This window comes from Mauremys reevesii, linkage group 20 (genome assembly GCF_016161935.1).
Source record: "Mauremys reevesii isolate NIE-2019 linkage group 20, ASM1616193v1, whole genome shotgun sequence".
In the NCBI taxonomy this organism is placed as follows: Eukaryota; Metazoa; Chordata; order Testudines; family Geoemydidae; genus Mauremys; species Mauremys reevesii.
In genome coordinates, this window is record NC_052642.1 from 21,650,901 (window position 1) to 21,669,060 (window position 18,160).

The following is an 18,160-nucleotide window of genomic DNA, read 5'->3' on the forward strand; positions in this document are numbered from 1 at the left end:
TAAGTAAGAATCAGTATGAATTTGTCAAAAACAAATCATGTCAAACCAAACTAATAACTTTATTTGACAGGGTAACACGCCTTGCGGATGGGGGGAAGCAGCAGATGTGGTATATCTTGACTTTAGTAAAGCTTTTGATACTGTCTTGCATGACCTTCTCATAAACAAACTAGGGAAATGCAACCTAGGTGGAGCTACTACAAAGTGGGTGCATAACTGGTTGGAAAACCGTTCCAAGAGAGTAGTTACCAGTGGTTCACAGTCAAGCTGGGAGGGCATATTGAGTGGGGTCCCATGGGGATCAGTGTTGGGTCTGGTTCTGTTCAATATCTTCATCAATGATTTTGAAAATGGCATAGAGAGTACACTTACAAAGTTTGTGGACGATACCAAGCTGGGAGGGGTTGCAAGTGCTTTGGAGGATAGGATTAAAATTCAAAATGATCTGGACAAACTGGAGAAACTGTCTGAAGTAAATAGGATGAAATTCAATAAGGACAAAGGCAAAGTAATCCATGTAGGAAGGAACAGTCAGTTTCACACATACAAAATGGGAAATAACTGCCTAGGAAGGAGTACTGCAGAAAGGGATCTGGTGGTGATAGTGTATAATAAGCTAGATATGAATCAACAGTGTAACACTGTTGCAAAAAAAAAAGCAAACATAATTCTGGGATGTATTAGCAGGAGTGTTGTAAACAAGACATGAGAAATAATTCTTCCATTCTACTCTGTGCTGATTAGGCCTCATCAGGAGTACAGTGTCCACTTCTGGGTGCCACATTTCAGGAAAGATGTGGACAAACTGGAGAAAGTCCAGAGAAGAGCAACAAAAATAATTAAAGGTCTAGAACACATGACCTATGAGGCAAGATTGAAAAAATTTGGTTTGTTTAGTCTGGAGAAGAAAAGACTGAGAGGGGTCATGATAACAGTTTTCAAGTATATAAAAGGTTGTTACAAGGAGGAGGGAGAAAAATTGTTCTCCTTAATGTCTGAGGGTAGAGCAAGAAGCAATGGGCTTAAATTGCAGCAAGCGCAGTTTAGGTTGGACATTAGAAAAAACTTCCTAGCGGTCAGGGTGGTTAAGCACTGGAATAAATTGCCTAGGGAGGTTGTGGAATCTCCATCATTGGAGATTTTTAAGAGCAGGTTAGACAATAACCTGTCGAGGATGGTCTAGAGAGACCACTGGTTCCCAAACTTGTTCCACTGCTTGTGCAGGGAAAGCCCCTGGCGGGCTGGGCCCGTTTGTGTACCTGCTGGGTCCGCAGGTTCGGCTGATCGTGGCTCCCAGTAGCCGCGGTTCGCTGCTCCAGGCCACTGGGAGCCACGATCAGCTGAACCTGCAGACGCGGCAGGCACACAAACCAGCCCGGCCTGCCAGGGGCTTTCCTTGCACAAGCGGCGGAACAAGTTTGGGAACCACTGGTCTAGACAATATTTGGTCCTGCCATGAGTGCAGAGGAGTGGACTAGATGACCTCTCGAGGTCTCACGGTCCTACGGTTCTATGTTGGGGAAGGGTCAACATGGCTTTTTAAAGGGAAATCATGCCTCACCAATCCACTAGAATTCTTTGAGGGTGTCAACAACCATGTGGACAAGGGTGATCCAGTTGATCTGGTGTATTGGACTTTCAGAAAGCCTTTTACAAGATCACACACCAAAGGCTTTAAGCAAAGTAAGCAGTCATGGGATAAGAGGGATCAGTAACTGGTTAAAAGATAGAAACACAAAGGGTAGGAATAAAATGATCAGTTTTCACAATGGAGAGTGGTAAATAACGGAGCCCTCAAGGATCTGTAATGGGACCTGTGCTGTTCAACATATTCATAAAACATCTGGAAAAGCAGGTGAACAGTGAGGTGACATTTGCAGATGCTACAAAATTACTCCATATAGTTATGTCCAAAGCTGACTGCAAAGTGTTACAAAGGGATCTCATAAAACTGGGTGACTGGGCAAGAAAATGGCAGATGAAAGTCAAAGTTGACAAGTGCAAAGTAATGCACACTGGAAAGCATAATCCTGGTGTGCTTAAACCTCCGACTGCCAGAAGCTGGGACTGGACAACAGGGGATGGATCAGTCAAGAACTGTTCTGTTTATTCCCTCTGATGCACCTGGCACTGGCCACTGTCAGAGGACAGGGTACTAGGCTAGATGGACCACTGGCTTGACCTAGTAAGGCCATTCTTGTGTTCTTATGATACCCCTCAGTCTTCATTTTTTGAGCTGACATGAGGAAAGCTGTAAAGAGAGTACTGGCTCGGAAGAGACCAGTTAAAACCCAGCAACTAGCACTGATTCTTTCTGTTAACTTGAAAGTGATGACTGGGAAATCTAGAGACTATGCACCTGTTTCAATGAGAGACATAGTTCAGGCTATTCCAGGGTTGCAGCATTTTACATAGGTAAACCCCATAAAGGCTCCCGAAAAAACAAGAGCCTAAGTTCTCCAATGCCTCATTATTAACGTTGGCTAGAATCTGAAAAGTGACTACAGAAAAAGGGCATCTTCTTACTCAACCCATCTGCTCCCTGTGGGGCTTTGAGTTGTATCTTTTCATTTTATTGACACAAAAAAGTTTTATTCCTATTGTCTTTCAGAGGAAGAACAGGCTGGATTCCATTCTGGCTCACACATCATAAACAATGTTAGCCAAATCCCAACTGCAGAAGCTTTATTTCTGGTAAGGATGTCGGGGGCAGAAAGACACAGCTGGATTTTCAGATCCCAGACTGAGTCTGCAGTGCTGGCACTTAGACAAACCAGTGTTTGATTTGTATGTAAACAGAGACAATTTGAACAGGAAGGTCATTATGAGAACATACATTTTATGCAATGTCCATTGTACAGTCACTTTTCCAACTCTATCTACATTAACATTTCTAAAGCAAGACTTTGTCTCCTCTAGTTGACTGCTAGAATCCCAAATCTTTGTCCATTGAAGTCAATGGCAAAACTCCCACTGACTTCAACTGGACCAGGAAGTGCCCCTAAGGAAAGAAATTGTGCAATATTCTCCAGATCAAAGAGTGCTACCTAAAAGAAACAGGCCCAATGTAGGCCAAGAGGTAGGTTTTGTAAAAATAAAGTTTTATAAAACTCAAGATCAATAGAAACGTTGCTACTAAAATCCCAAAGAAAAGAGTCTCTGCAGTGGCTCCAGTCCAAACACTGAATTTGTACTGGTGCATGAGACCCTGAAAATGTACATGCCTAGTCTAATTTTATTATCCCAGATGAGTTAAATGTACACAGTCAACCATTTTTAAATATGATTTTTAACCCGACATTGGCTCTTTAAATAAAAGAGCTGGAAAAGTCCCTGGTTAAATGCTTTGCAACTTTTTTTAGGATGATGAGAAGCTCTAAGGAATTTCCTCCGTTCCCCCACCCTTTACTCCCCCTCTCAAAGGCCCCAGGATTGAGGAGACCCACCTTCTGGAGCTCATCATCTCTGCTCCTTTACTCAGCTGGAGAGAGGTTTACTTGAGAATATTGCAATGTGCGTCCACCCGCCCCTCAGGAGCACTATGTCCAGCTCAGGAGATGCTTTGTGTTTTTAATGGGAATTTTGAAAATAAACTGAAGAAAGTCAGGATGATGTTGCTGGCACTTGGCCACACACTGGGTCGTGTGGTTTAAAGCAGCTCTACTGTCTTCGAAATCATGCCTTGTACTTGAAAACAGATAATCTTTAGCCATTAACTGGCCTAATAAGAGCTTCACTCCCAAGGCTCTTCTCCGAAGGTTATTCTATAAACAGTAAAATCTCTAATGACCCTCTCGTATCTACCAAAGTTAGACAAAGATAAAGAGGCACTATAACAAGAGATTTGTTTCAATGTCATGAAGAATATAGCATTAATAATAAAGGCCTCTGGGCAGAGCTGCTATGTACTTCTAGACTCCCAGAGTCTATGTGGCAGCACAGAGGTAATCTCTACAGTTTTCCCAACAAACAAATGAACAAATACATTAACTAGAAGGAAGGGCTGAATCCTCTAACAATTCCGACCCTTGAGCACCATGGGAATTGAGGCAGCTCAGCACCTCACTGGACTTAACTGGGGGTATGAATAACTGCACATTGCATAAAGTCAGCCCTGTTTGCACCAACACAGTGAACATGCAGCCAGTCATACAGTGTAGATGCAACTGGAATGTGTCCCCAACCTGTGCTATAACCTTGGACCATGCAATTACTCATTTCATACTGTAATTGGGACCTTATTGAAACAGAGCTGAGAAGATGCAAGGGAACTACATGGTTCCTGGTGAACAAGGAGTTAACTCAAACTCTTTGCACAAGCACTGGGATAGGACAATAAGACTGGTTACTGAAGAGAAAGGTATCTATGTCTTTTTTCCCCCACTGGGTAAGTTTTCCAGCCAAGGGGCTTATAGGGCTGGGTTGAATCCCAGGCTAGGGAATTTTCTGTTTACTTTTTCTGCTCAGGATAATGTATTGTGATTGCTTGTTATAAATGTTATTCCCTTAAGAAAAGACCTTGCTGACTGTGACCATTTTATTTTCTCTGCTGAATCATCCCAACACCAAGGTAGGTGTGCTGTAACTTCAGGTAGATGCTAACATGAGTCTCTAGCAGAGATGTTTGCAAAACATTGCAGTATATACTGTAAATGTAGCAAATCTTCCAAGTGTGGAAGGGAAGCACTTTTCATTCTGCAGCTGTCACTCCTTGTGTTCATAGCTGGGGACTGTTGGCAAAACATGCTTTGTTGTTTCACAACATAAATGGGAAAATAAATAGGGTGTTACAATTAGTCAAGTTTAAAAGGAGACTCGTGGGTATAATTGTTGAAAACAACTTTAATCTGATGACTGTCCGTCTCAAGTAATTTGGTGCTTCCCAATTAGCTCTTTTAATTGGGCTAATTGTACAAGTTCTACGGGGCTGGATGGAGCTAAACAATTTCAGTAATATTTTGAATATGCTGAGGATAATTTTAGATACAGGCCAGATGGTGCACTAGGAACACAGGGGCTGCAGTGTGTTCAGCTTAGCGTGAGGAACACCTTGCATTGCCCTCCAGAGAACCATGTGCTGACAAATAGGACCGCTATCTACCCCCACCAGACAGAGGTAGTATCGCCACAACACAGAGCATTGGAGAGAGCAGTGGTGGAAGAAACAAAGAGGCAGAGGAGAGTGAGGGATCCCAGAGAACATCCTGAACACTACTCAGAAGTGGGGGATTTCTATGATGAGAGAGAAAACAGGAGTCCTGTCCATTAAACATCCCATGGCAGGTTCTGCAACAGTTGGGATGTTAAACTGTTGTGTCCTGACCAAATTCCCACAAGGGCATCTCTACCCAGCTTCCCTAAATTCCCCCTGCGGTTTCAGTTCCTCATTTCCTGTCCAAAACAGAAGAAGAAATGGGGCATAATACCTGGATCTTACGACTAAGTGGACAGAGAAAACAATACAGAGACCGTGAATGGCCATAGAAAGATCTACATACAGATGAGAGTCTTTAAAGGAATCTGGCTCCTTGGAGTAATGGGGCTATATAAATGTAAATATTCTACTGTTATTTATTTTAATTATTGCTGGATTTCTAATCATAATGCTGGACTTTTAAACATGCTATGGAGCCATTCCACAGGCATGGTTATATTCAGCCCCATCTTTTTTGCAAAGTACCAACAGTGTGTTGCACTGGTAACTGGAAAAGCAAGAGACAGTTTAGGAGACAGACGCGGGGTTGCAAACCCAACGGGGTTCGATATATGACAGAGGTGACTGTAAATCTCAGAGGGAAAGGGAGCCAGTTATCCCATGTAACACTATGCTGCTAGAAAACAGTGGTATCAGGCAGCCCTAATGGGGAGAGGCAGATTCGATAAAAGCAACTACCTTCATAGAAAAAATAGAGCACCAATAGCTTCGAGAAACCACAAGTATTTTCAGCTCTGGGCTATAATTGCATTTTAATCAACATCAAGGAGAGTATAGAGGAGCACATGAACCTTTGGCTTTAATAATTCTGTATGAAGTCATCCAACTCAACAGGAATTATTACCACCACCACCAGTTAAGAAAACATGTAAGGTTTGATTCCCAAAGCAGTTCTGGTTTTGTAAGTGAATGTGATCATAAAATGCAGTGGTATATATGGCCTTTAAGAGTTACACCAGTTTTCTGCCACAGGAATACCTTTCCCTGTGATTTACTACTTTCCATTTATTAACATGTATGCTTTATACTCAGATTATCTCCATGACATAGGCCAAGCCACCTCCTTTTGCATCTCAGCCTGTCTGTGGCTACCTTTGGAGGAATAATAATGTATTTCAAAGTACTTAACAAACATTAATTAAGCCACACACACAACACCCCCCACGCCTCCTCCGAGGCAGATAAGTGAACATAAGTTCCATTTCACAGGTAAAAATACTGAGGGACAGAAAGGACAAGTGACTTGCCCAAGGTCACCCAGCAAATCAGTGGCACAGCTGGGAATAGAGCATGGTAATCCTCACTCTTGGCCCTGCTTCTCTGAGCATTAGACCATGCTGCAAATTCGGACTGGAATACTTGGTGTTACTGATGTGTTACTGTACCAAGCAGGGGCTATTTACACTGTGACATTCATGTGGAATGTAAATTTAGCACATCATTTTTCATAGCATCTCTCACTGTTAATTTACTGCCTTCATAGTGTCCATGTGGGCAACTTACTGGCACCATCAAAAATGTCTGCCATGTCTATTTTCAGTGGAGATGGACAGCAGTTGAAACCCTGAGTAGTCTACTGGAAATCAGCAAAACCAAAAAGACACTCCTCTCCTCAGGGGCACAGTTGATTAAGTTAACAAAACAGAGGATCCTGTTAGGTGCTGGGAAGTTCAGTTGTTTGTATCGTAGAAAGATGAAAACAGAGAATGATTGGCAGAGCTCAGACCTGTTTTCTACATGTCTTTGAAGCACATAGAATACTTGTGGGGAAGATCAGAAACAACAATAATTGCAAAATCTCAAGGCTTTAACTGTTACCACAACAATGAGGGGGTCTATGTGTGATTTCTATCGCTATCTTAAAAAGAGGAGGTGAGTGGATTTCCCTGCCCCATGCACTCTGCCCTGAAGGCAAAGGCCGACTTTATCAGATTTCTAAAGCACATTTCTTAGGTTTTCTTAATATTGCCTTACCAGGGCTGACTACCTTGATTCAACTCAATTAATATTAACCCTACACAGGCCGGGGGAGGAGGGAGAGGCTATGGACTAGAATATCTAACAGATTTTTCCATCGCAACTTTCTATATTGATTATCTAATATTTTGTTTCATGTTTAGCAGTTTTTACTTTGTTAAAATAATCTTGGGCATTAACAGGCTGAAGTCATACAAGTAAAAAATGTGGTTCTTTGCATTTGTTCTGATTGGGCTTCTACAAACTCCTTTTGTCTTTTATGAACTCTCCTCCGCTTCCCCCCTGCTTTTAGTCAGATCTTTTGGCCTCTTTGGCTAGCTTCCTCTCTCTCTATCAAACCCTGCTGTGACTCTGCAGAAACGGGGTCTGACAAGGTCTGTGTTTACATCTGAAGTGGGGTTCTCACGTGTTTTGAAAAGCCCCAACTGATCAATGAGAGCTCATCACTCTCAGGGGGTGATCTGGGGGCCGTGTCCCTTTCACACTGAAAGGGTGGCTATCCCGGTTGCCACCGCCCCTTCTCTTTTGTGAAAACGCAAGGAAATTAATGATGCTGGAAAGCTGAGAAAGGAGATGGGCTCACAAGAGCCCCAGTGAAGTCAAAGGGGCAGGTTTCTATTCTGGGAAAAAACATCAAACTTATGACAAAACGGCTAAACAAAACTTACTCCAACAAAGCCATTGCACTGAACGTAATTTTCCTGGAGGGCAAAGGACAGCTTCCTAACCCCCAAAAGAGCTTTAAAAAAACAACTATCAATAGGACCAAGATTTTCAAAATGAGGAGACTGAAGTTAGGTGCCTAAATAAATGGCCTAAGTTTCAAAAGTGCTGCCAGTGATTTCAGCAGGTGCTGTATGCCCAGCACTTTTGAAAACCAGGCCATTTATTTAGAAGCCTAAGTAAGGATTTAGGAGCCTAACTTTAGATATCAATTTTTGAAACTCTTGCCCTAGATCCTTTAATGATACAGCAAATCAGTTATTTTATGTTTTTTAAAAACACACATTACAATGCCTCCCCAAAACAAAACTGCATACAAAATTCAAGAGTCCTACCACATTTAAATGAAACCTGTCTGAAGCGATCACATAAGGTCTCAACAAATCACTTGCTTAACAAAGGCTGTTTTCTAATAAAGGTGGAACAGAACTGTACTCAACTGAATGGGGTTATTATGAAATGGTCTCAAACCAGGAGGTTGCTTACTTTATAATACACTGAATTTCTACAACACCTTTCACCTGAGGATCTCTAATCCTTACTACAAACATCCTTATTAATTAAAGAAAATCTTTATAAATATTAAAGAAGCTTCTCAGCACTATTGTGAGGTAAACAAGGGATATAGCAATCACTTAATTCCTCCCAGAAATATGCAGCCATTGGAACTGATGCAATTCTAGAGCCCAATTCTTCTACCACTTAGTAGCAAAAGTCTCACTGACTTTAATAGTGCAGAGTTGGGCTGGCAATACTGAAGGGGGAAGACAGCACAAACTGAACGGAGCTCTTGGAGAGTACACCATTGCAGGGACTCTCAAACTTGATTGCACCGCGACCTGCTTCTGACAACAAAAATTACTACATGACCCTAGGAGTGGGGACAGAAGCCTGAGCCCGCCCGAGCCCCGTGGCCCAGAATGGGGGGCCAAAGCCAAAGCCTGAGCTCCACCGCCCCGCGCAGGGGACCCAAAACCAAAGCCCAAGGGCTTCAGCCCCAGGAAGGGGGCCTGTAACCTGACCCCCGCCACCCAAGGCTGAAGCCCTCAGGCTTCAACCCCAGTGGTGTGGCTTCAGCTTCGGCCCTTGGCCACAGCAAATCTAAGCCAGACCTGGCGACCCCACTAAAAACGGGTTGCAACCCACTCTGGGGTCCCAAGCCCCAGTTTGAGAACTGCTGGGTTAGAGGGAGTGGTTTAGCAGTCTATCAAACCAGTATGCAGGGCTGCTCCTGCCAGGTACAGAGCACTGTCAATTCCTACTGCCCTTTATGTCTTGAATGTGATGCAAACTAGAGTGCAAGGAAAAAGGGTCTCATGTTGCTCTCTAGTGACTCCTTTTGGCCAGTTTAAGGTACCAAGTTGGTAAACTGAAGAGAGAGCAATGTCTGGTCTTTCCAGGCCAGATTGTGGGGTCAGAAAAAAGGAAATGGCAGGGGAAACTGAGGAGACCCTCCTCCCCAAAGAATCACAAACACACCCAGTGAGACAGCCTTAGGTTTGAGATGGAACAAGGAAAGAGCTGGCATGAAATTCTGGCTCACTGAAGTCAAATGGGAGTTTTGATGTGGGACTTCAATGGGGTCAGGATTTCACCCCTGTTCTTTTTCACTGGCATGCTTTACTGTTCATCTCTTCGGCAGATCCTGTTAATTCACAGTAATTAATCATATTTATATTGTCTGTGTCCCCAGCACTTGTACATTAGGCACATTAGAGCAATTCAATTCAATAAGGCCATCTACAACTCAGACAAACACAATAAAACTAAACTGGTAAAGTCTGACTCATTATTTGAATGCATTACTTTTGGATAAAAATTTTCAAATCCTAATCCAAAGGTTCACATTTCCAATTACATAAACTCATCCTTTGAGCACTTTTTAGATTCTTCTGATCATCACAAATCTGACACACACTCTGTTTATTTAAGGATATATTTTTCCCATGACCTTTCAGAGTCGCTTCCTTCCACCAAGTAAGAGGAGCTCATTAGAAATGAAACAGGAGGAAGTGCAGTAAAGTGTGTTTACCTTGGTAGGGGGGAAAAAACAGATCCAACAACAATGAACCATTCTATGAAAAATGACTTTGAGTCTCTCAGCAGCCTGATATCAAACCTGGAGACCTTGTGATCTGCCTGGGCAAATGTGCTGCATTGTCTAATCAGAGCCCTTTTTGGACGGGAGAGGAATAGTAAAAAACGAGTAAGAAATGGAATTTCCATGGAAACTTGGAAGCAGATCTAGTGTTATTTGCAGTACAAGCCTTTGTACTTTAAGTGGAATGTCTTCTAGTTTACACAAATCCCAGCTATTATTTTCTCTGCAGCGCAAGTTTGGGCCAAACACTGTCACATTAAAGCCGTGCCAGTCAATTTTATCTTGTGCCCAGCACGACTGTCCGCATAAAGATAGAGACACTGCTACGAAGAGTGGTCTGGTATTTATTTTGCCAGAAGCCAACAAAACTTCCCTTAGCAAAAGGAGAAGATTTGGGGTTCTTTTTTGCTAATCCTCAACAGAAGGTGAAAGCAACGAAGAAAATGTCTCTTGTTTACATCTGACACCACAGACTGGCAGTCAGCCAGAGCCTTGGCAGATGTGCCCTGCATTAATGGCAACTTAACTAGTTATTCATATTAGGTCAATTACATGCTAATACTTTCCATATACCTTGGGGTGAGACACACATTGTTGCAATCTCAGGACCTATATTTACAGGTAAATTAGTTGAGGAAATGTATCAAACCTGTTATATTTCATGAGCTTTAAAAGATGCCCTTTGTCATTCTAGCTATAAAATTATGCCTGACAGGTTAGAGCTTTAGCTTTCTTTATTGCTAGCCGCAGTCTTGTGGTCAGTGAACTGCACATTTATCACACAATTGAGATTTGTGCTGATGGTGTTTTTAGATTCTTTGGGGAAATCTTTAGCTTTGTTGAAATAACAGCTATTGCACCAAAGTCAGACACTGATCTTTACTTAAGGCTTTGAAATATCCCATTCTAGTTCACTGTTTTTACTGTACCAAGGGCAATTAAATCAGGGGAACAGCATTAACTTCAGGGGTGTTTTGGTTTTCTAAATTAGAATTCTCCTCCCAAGAAAGAAATTACCCAGGAAATACTTTATAATCACCTTAGGAAATCATAATTAATAAATGTGACTGGGCTACCTGATAATATATCCCTGGTTTCTATTACATCACCTCAGACTGTTTTACCTGTCAGCCTGACCTTAGACAGAAAAGCCTTGAATTCAGAGAGAAGGACTGATCTACAATTCCTTTAACTGGTGCTGTTGCAGTCTGCTACAGGGGTAGGAGGTGTGGGGTAGGAGGCGGACATGCCTGCAATTAGCACCAGTTCCTAAGGATTGATTGCCGATTACAAGGCCATCCCAGTTCACATCATCACATTAACATCTCTGGTCAGTGCCTGAAAGCAGGGACCGTGCAGTCTTACAATTTCTGGGAAAGCTAAATTGCATTGAAGCGCTCACATCTAAAAGCTTTTCTCAGTACAGCAGAGGCTCTAATGGGTAACTGTGCACATACCATCCTGCACTCCCTGCTGTGTTTGTGATGGGATGGAAAAGAGAAGCAAAAGGAAAAAATCAGGTTGGTTCACAGTAGAATAATTCATATTCCAACTTCCAGGCTCAGAGAAATTCAATTTACAAGATACAGAATAGCTCCACATTCTGAGAATACTATGTTATACAGCTGCCCCTTAATACTGTAAACTAAGGGCATGATGTTGCAAGCTGCTGAGCATCTCTTGCATAGTAGTGAGCACTTGAAACCTGCACTGAGACTTTAATGGGATTGGAAAGTGCTCACCACCTGACAGGATTGGAGCCTAAGGAAGTGCTCATAGGAGGCTTCTTCATGCACCAAAATAACCTGACATTTTCTCTCCCATCCTCTTGTCTGTTCTGGCTCCCCCAGCCAGGAATAATCTCCTTATCTGATACGCTCAAACTTCCGAGGCCTTGGTAATGACTCATGACCCGATCATTGGTTTTGGAAACAAGAATATCTCCATCTCTGGATGACAGACACTACATACAGACAGGCTGAGTCAGTGATAAAGCCAAGAGGATTGCACAAGGCATCTTTTGCATAAAAGGTTCCTCTTTTCACATTTTTACTGCAGTCATTTTATTCTACACATTCCAAAATAAGGGTAGACAACAGAAGGATTGCCCTGTCTCCTGAAAACTCAAAGCTATTTTTTTATTTTCAAGAACCTCTTCACGTCTCAGGCTGATCCTTGTCTAGGCCAAGCAACCCATTTTGTGTGTGTGTGTAAATGAAGTACTGATGAAAAGTGAAGCCCTGGAGACTTAAGTCCTCTATTTATCCCTAAAAAGGCAATGGCAGAGCAAATTTCCCCACATCTCTCTTCCAGTGTGACTGAACCTGCCTTTGACAGGGTCACCCATGAAGGGAGGGGCCAGGTTCTTCATGGCACATTCAATTTTTACCGTCTCTGCTTAAGCATTCAGCAAGGGGTGAGTTTTGTGATGTGGACATTTTTCTACTGAGAACTAGTCTGACACATTCATTCATAGAGACCACTGAACAGCCACTGCCAACTCAAGGGTTAAAAAATTCTCCCCCCAAGGAGTGCAGTCACAAATGTAATTAACACGATTTTTTTTTAATGAGCGTCATCAGCATGGAGGCATGTCCTCTGGAGTGGTAGCCAAAGCATGAAGAGTCATACGAATGTTTAGCATATCTGGCACATAAATATCTTTCAATGCCGTCTACAAAAGTCCCATGTGAATGCTTGTTCTCACTTTCTGGTGATATTGTAAATAAGAAGTGGGCAGCAGTATCTCCCATAAATATAAACAAACTTGTTTGTCTTACCGATTGGCTAAACAAGAAGTAGGACTGAGTGGACTTGTAGGCTCTAAAGTTTTGCACTGTTTTGGTTTTGAGTGCAGTTATGTAAAAAAATTTCTACATTTGTAAGTTGCATTTTCATTATAAAGAGATTGCACTACAGTACTTTTATGAGGTGATTGAAAAATACTATTTCTTTTGTTTATCATTTTTACAGTGCAAACATTTGTAATCAAAATAATAATATAAAGTGAGCAGCATACACTTTGTATTCTGTGTTGTAACTGAAATCAATATATTTGAAAACATAGAAAAATATCCAAAAATATTTAATAAATTTCAATTGGTATTCTATTGTTTAACAGTGTGATTAAAACTACGATTAATCATGATTAATTTTTTTATCACGATTAATTTTTAATTTAACTGCATGAGTTAACTGCGCTTAATCAACAGCCTTACATATTATTAATAAAATGATTTTTAATGTACATGTTTTTGTTCCACTCTCCAACTGTCTTTTTACTCAGTTGTGCAAAATGAGTTTAAATAGCAGAAACTAACTTGGAAATCCAGGAGTCTGAGCCCTTTGCAGCTCAGGAGATGAAGCCTGGTTGGGGTCTGGGGCAAAGTCATCTTTAAGCCATCTTTATGTCCGCTAAGGCAGATCCCCAGCTGGTGTAAATTGTTGGAGTTAGGATAATTCACACCAGCTGAGGAGCTGCGCCTCTGAATCTTCTACCTGGCCTGTAGTGCCCAGCACAACTAATTAACAGCCCCAACAATTGCTCTAAGTTATGAGTGTCTTGAACGGGCAGTCTGTTGGCTGTTCCCTCTCCTGGGCATGCTGCTACGTCAGGACGAGTCCCCAGCAAGGAGACCCTTTATGTTGGAATGTGGCCCACAATTAGGGCCACTAGTTATATACTGGATTTAGGCTGTTTTTAACTGAGTAAGCGTGTACAGTAATTGCCGTAAGTGCCCACCCAAAAATCAGTAGAAAGCAGTTGCTTAGTATAGATCTTTTAAAAATGCTGAACAAACACTGTCCTGGAAATCCTGGGGCTACTTTAAAGGATTCCTTATGATCAGAGGGTTGCCTAATGAGAGGTTGGGTCCTTGGTGTAAATTCCACTCTAGGCTGATTAAGTGATGCTTAGGTTTTGTGTGAGTATGTAAAAAGAAAGTGTCATGTATGGCTTTATATGCAACCCCAGCCAAGTGAGAACACTGAGCATGTCAATCAACTCTACACTTCAAATACACTTCCCTTTTGTATATTGAAAATTCTACTAACTCAATTTTAGATTATGCAAAGAAAGAGGAAGTAGCATGACTCAGCTCCATGCTACAATGGCTGGAGCAGATCCAGACCTAGCAATCCTTTGGGTTTTCCTTTTCCTTACCAAAATACAAGTTTGCAGCTAGGATAATGTAAAGCATGCAGTGTTTGGGTAAGGAACGCAAAATGGGCAGTGTGCCTGCCCTGGTCCTTGAGTCAAGCAGGAACTCTTTACATTTATGGGAAATTCTCCGCTGCAGAATTAGGAAGAAAGCACGAAATACAGAAGGGCTCAGAATTTACCCACTGCCAAAGAGGAGCAACCGTCTGAAAATGTCACCTCCTTCCTAGCTATAGAATTTCAAGGAAAGTTAATGGCAATAGTGATGGTAATAATAATAAATAACGCTTTGTACTGCTATAGCGACTTCCATCTGAGGCTATCAAAGAACTGAACAGGCGTGAATTCATTAAGCCTCACCTCAGGCCGAACTGGTAAATACTTTTACTATAATCCCCATTTTACAGAAGTGGAAACTGAAGCATAGGGAGGTTAATGATTTGCCCAAAGTCACCCAGTGAATCACTGGTGGTGCTGGAATAAGACTCAGGAATCCTTATTCCCATCGCCTCGTTCTAACAGCAAGACAAAACAGCTTCTCTATAAACCTTAACTGTCTAAAATACATTCCTGCTCCTCTAACCATTTTGTTTCCCAGAAATGAGGGAATATACATCTTGGAAGTAAACTCAGCACACTAAGGAACTCTGATGCGCTTGTGTATCAACAGTATTCAAACCAGCATCCTCAAGTCCTTAACTCAGCCCTCACTCAGCTTCTAGCAATGTCAACATGAGTTATAAGTGCTCTGCAGCACTCAGGATTGGGCTCATGAAAAGGGATCAGATGTCTGAGTAAGAACTGAGTAGCAACGTCAGGAGTGGCCCTTTCACTTGTTGGCAAAAAGTGAGCCTATTCGCTAGTATCTGACGATGAAGTTAGGTCTTTACAGTTTAATACGGTCCTAATTTTTTATCTCACATTCAAGCTAATACCCACCTCTGTGTCTTTCAGACACTTGCTTCCATTGTGAAGATCACACATCCGTCATTTTTTACATAAACTGTAATCAGGAGAGGTTATAAAGGCTCTTCTTTTTAAACTACCTGCACTTCATCTATTAAGGAAACCAAGGTATTGCTTGCATAAAACAATGCTCTGGGTTGCATATATAGGTGAGAATGCGTGACCAGTGTCAGGAAGCTTGCATCATATACTAACCAATTGTACTGGAGAGGTCACCAGCCAGCTGGACCACCACTTCTATTTTTTTGAGTATCCTTTTTGTAAATGTTAAGAGACACTTGCTTCATTTACAGGATATTGTCTGTTCCTTTACACTTTGCCAATCTCAGTGACTTGTCTTTTCCCCCGCCAGTACTGACTGTTGCAATACGGCAACACTGCAAAACAGAGTTACCCAAAAGCAGCTCAAGAGAGGGGAAGGGGAGCAGCTCTCCATTCAGTTAAAAGGGGGACTCCCAATAAACACTTATCTTATCTGACCCAAAAAACTCTGTTGAACTAAAATGAAAAGTCAGACCTAAACCCTCAAAACCCAGGGAATTCAGGCCTGTTGACTCTGGGGCCTTAACTCAAGAGAAAACAAAGAACCATAGGGATATAGGACTGGAAAGGGTCTTGAGAGGTCTTCTAGTCCAGCCCTATGTGCGGCAGCAGGACCAAGTAAACCTAGACCATACCTGACAGGTACTTGTCCAACCTCTTCTTAAAAACCTCCAGTGATGGGAATTCCACAACCTCCCTTGGAAGCTGGTTCCAGAGTTTAACTACTCTTATTACTGTTAGAATGTTTTTCCTAATATCTAACCCAAATCTCCCTTGCTGAAGACTGAGTCCATTACTACTTACCCCATCTTCACTGAACATGGAGAACACTTGATCTCCTTCCTCTTTTTAACAGCTCTTAACATATTTGAAGACTGTTATCAGGCTGACCCCCCCAAATCTTCTTTTCTCAAGACTAAACATGCCCAGTTTTTTAAAGCTTTCCTCATAGATCAGGTTTTCGAAACCTTTTATGATTTTGTTGCTTTCCTCTGGACTCTCTCCAATTTGCCCATATCTTTCTTGCAGTGTGGGGCCCAGAACCGAACATAGTACTCCAGCTGAGGCCTCATCAGTGTCGAGTAGAGCAAGACAATTACCTCCCATGTCATGCATACAACACTCCTGTTAATACACCCCAGAATGATATTTGCCTTTTTTACAACTGCAACATATTGTGGACTCATACTCAATTCGTGATCCACTAGAATCCGCAGATCCTCTTCACTAGTACTACCACCATGCCGGTTATTCTCCATTTTGTAGTTGTGCAATAAGTGAAGTACTTTGCACTTATCTTTATTGAATTTCATCTTGTTGAATTCAGACCAATTCTCCAATTTATCAATGTTATTTTGAATTCTAATCCTGTCTTCCAAGGTGCTTGCAATCCCGCCCACCTTGGTGTCATCTGCAAATTTTATAAGCAATACTCTCTACATAATTATCCAAGTTATTAATTAAAGTATTGAGTAGTACCAGATCCAGGACTGACTCCGGTGGGACTCCACTAGATTCGCTCTCCCAGTTTGACTGAATTTCACTTTGAGTATGGTCTTTAAAACAGTTGTGCACCCACCTTATAAATTCATCTAGACTGGATTTCCCTAGTTTGCTTATGAGAATATCATGTGGGACTGTGTCAAAAGCTTTACTAAAATCAAGATATATCCTATCTATTGCTTTCCCCCTATCCACTAGGCCAATAACCCTGTCAAAGAAGGAAATTAGGTTGGTGTGGCATGACTTGTGCTTGAAAAATCCATACTGGCTATTCCTTATATTGTTTCATAATTTGTTGCATGTTAAGAACAAAGGTCAGCTTGGGCCCTGGATATTTAGTCTGGCTTTTCTAGCTTTTGTGGGTTTAAATCATGCCTTTACAGTTAATTGTTTGTTTGTTTTTTAATAAAAAATGTTCTTTATTGTTTTTATGATGGTTCTTCAAAACTAGAACAACTACCTGTTCATTGTTTTCCTGTACATTTCTCCTCCATTTCTAGTATCAGCCATCAGCCTGTACTTGCATGGAGGTGTAATGAGTGACATAATGGGTCTCTACAGTCACTGGGTTCTATGATTCACTAATTCAGCATGTTAAACTGCCTCTCCAGAAGAAAGTTTCTAAAGTAATCATAAACACAGGAAGGCTGACTTCATCATCTACCTTCATGTCCACACAGCATTGAAAAGAATAAGGCCATGTCTACACTAGCATTTATGTTGGCAAAACTCAGGGATGTGAAAAATATACCCCCCTGAGCGACATAAATTTTGCTGGCATAAGCGCTCATGTGCACAGGGCTATGTCGGCGGGAGATGCTCTCCCACGAACATAGCTACGGCCACTCGTTGAGCTGGTTTTATTATGTTGACGGGAGAGCTCTCTCCAACTGGCATAACGTGGCTACAGGAGCGCTCTTACAGCAGCACAGCTGTGCCGCTGTAAGCTTGTAAGTATAGACATAGCCTAAGGATCTTGTGCAGACATCTAGTACATAGCATCGGGAAATTATGTTATCACCTGGTGATGTCTTGACTCTAATACACAGTTCATTCTTGCATGTGTAGGTGGGACTATGCTATGTTATAAATATGTTACGGGATACTGCTACAGCCCAGCCTCTATAGGGCTATAACTTGGTCTCAGATACGCAGACCAGAGCAAACCACATTAGAACATGATTCCACAATCTGGGGCCAGGTGCACTTGACTGGTGTAAATCAACATAAGTATAACTAAAACCAATTAAGCTACAGCAGTTTACACCAGCTGAGGATCTGGCCAATGGTACTGTCAGCACAGACATACCTCTAATGCCCTGCCCACACTATGGCTAAAGTTGTGCTAACAACAATTCAGTTTAATCTCAGTTGTTGCTACTATGAGTCCCTTGACCAGCGTGGACGGGAATTCTTTTAAAGAATTGTAGACACTATAAATATCCAGAGGCCCAGTACCAACACAACTCCAATT

At 41.9% G+C, this 18,160-nt stretch overlaps 1 protein-coding gene across 5 annotated transcripts in view; it reads right to left on the reverse strand.

The window, feature by feature from the left end:
- The window catches only part of PIGL (phosphatidylinositol glycan anchor biosynthesis class L), a 77,413-nt gene that overhangs the window by 53,487 nt on the left and 5,766 nt on the right, over positions 1 to 18,160 (reverse strand). The window lies entirely within an intron of this gene.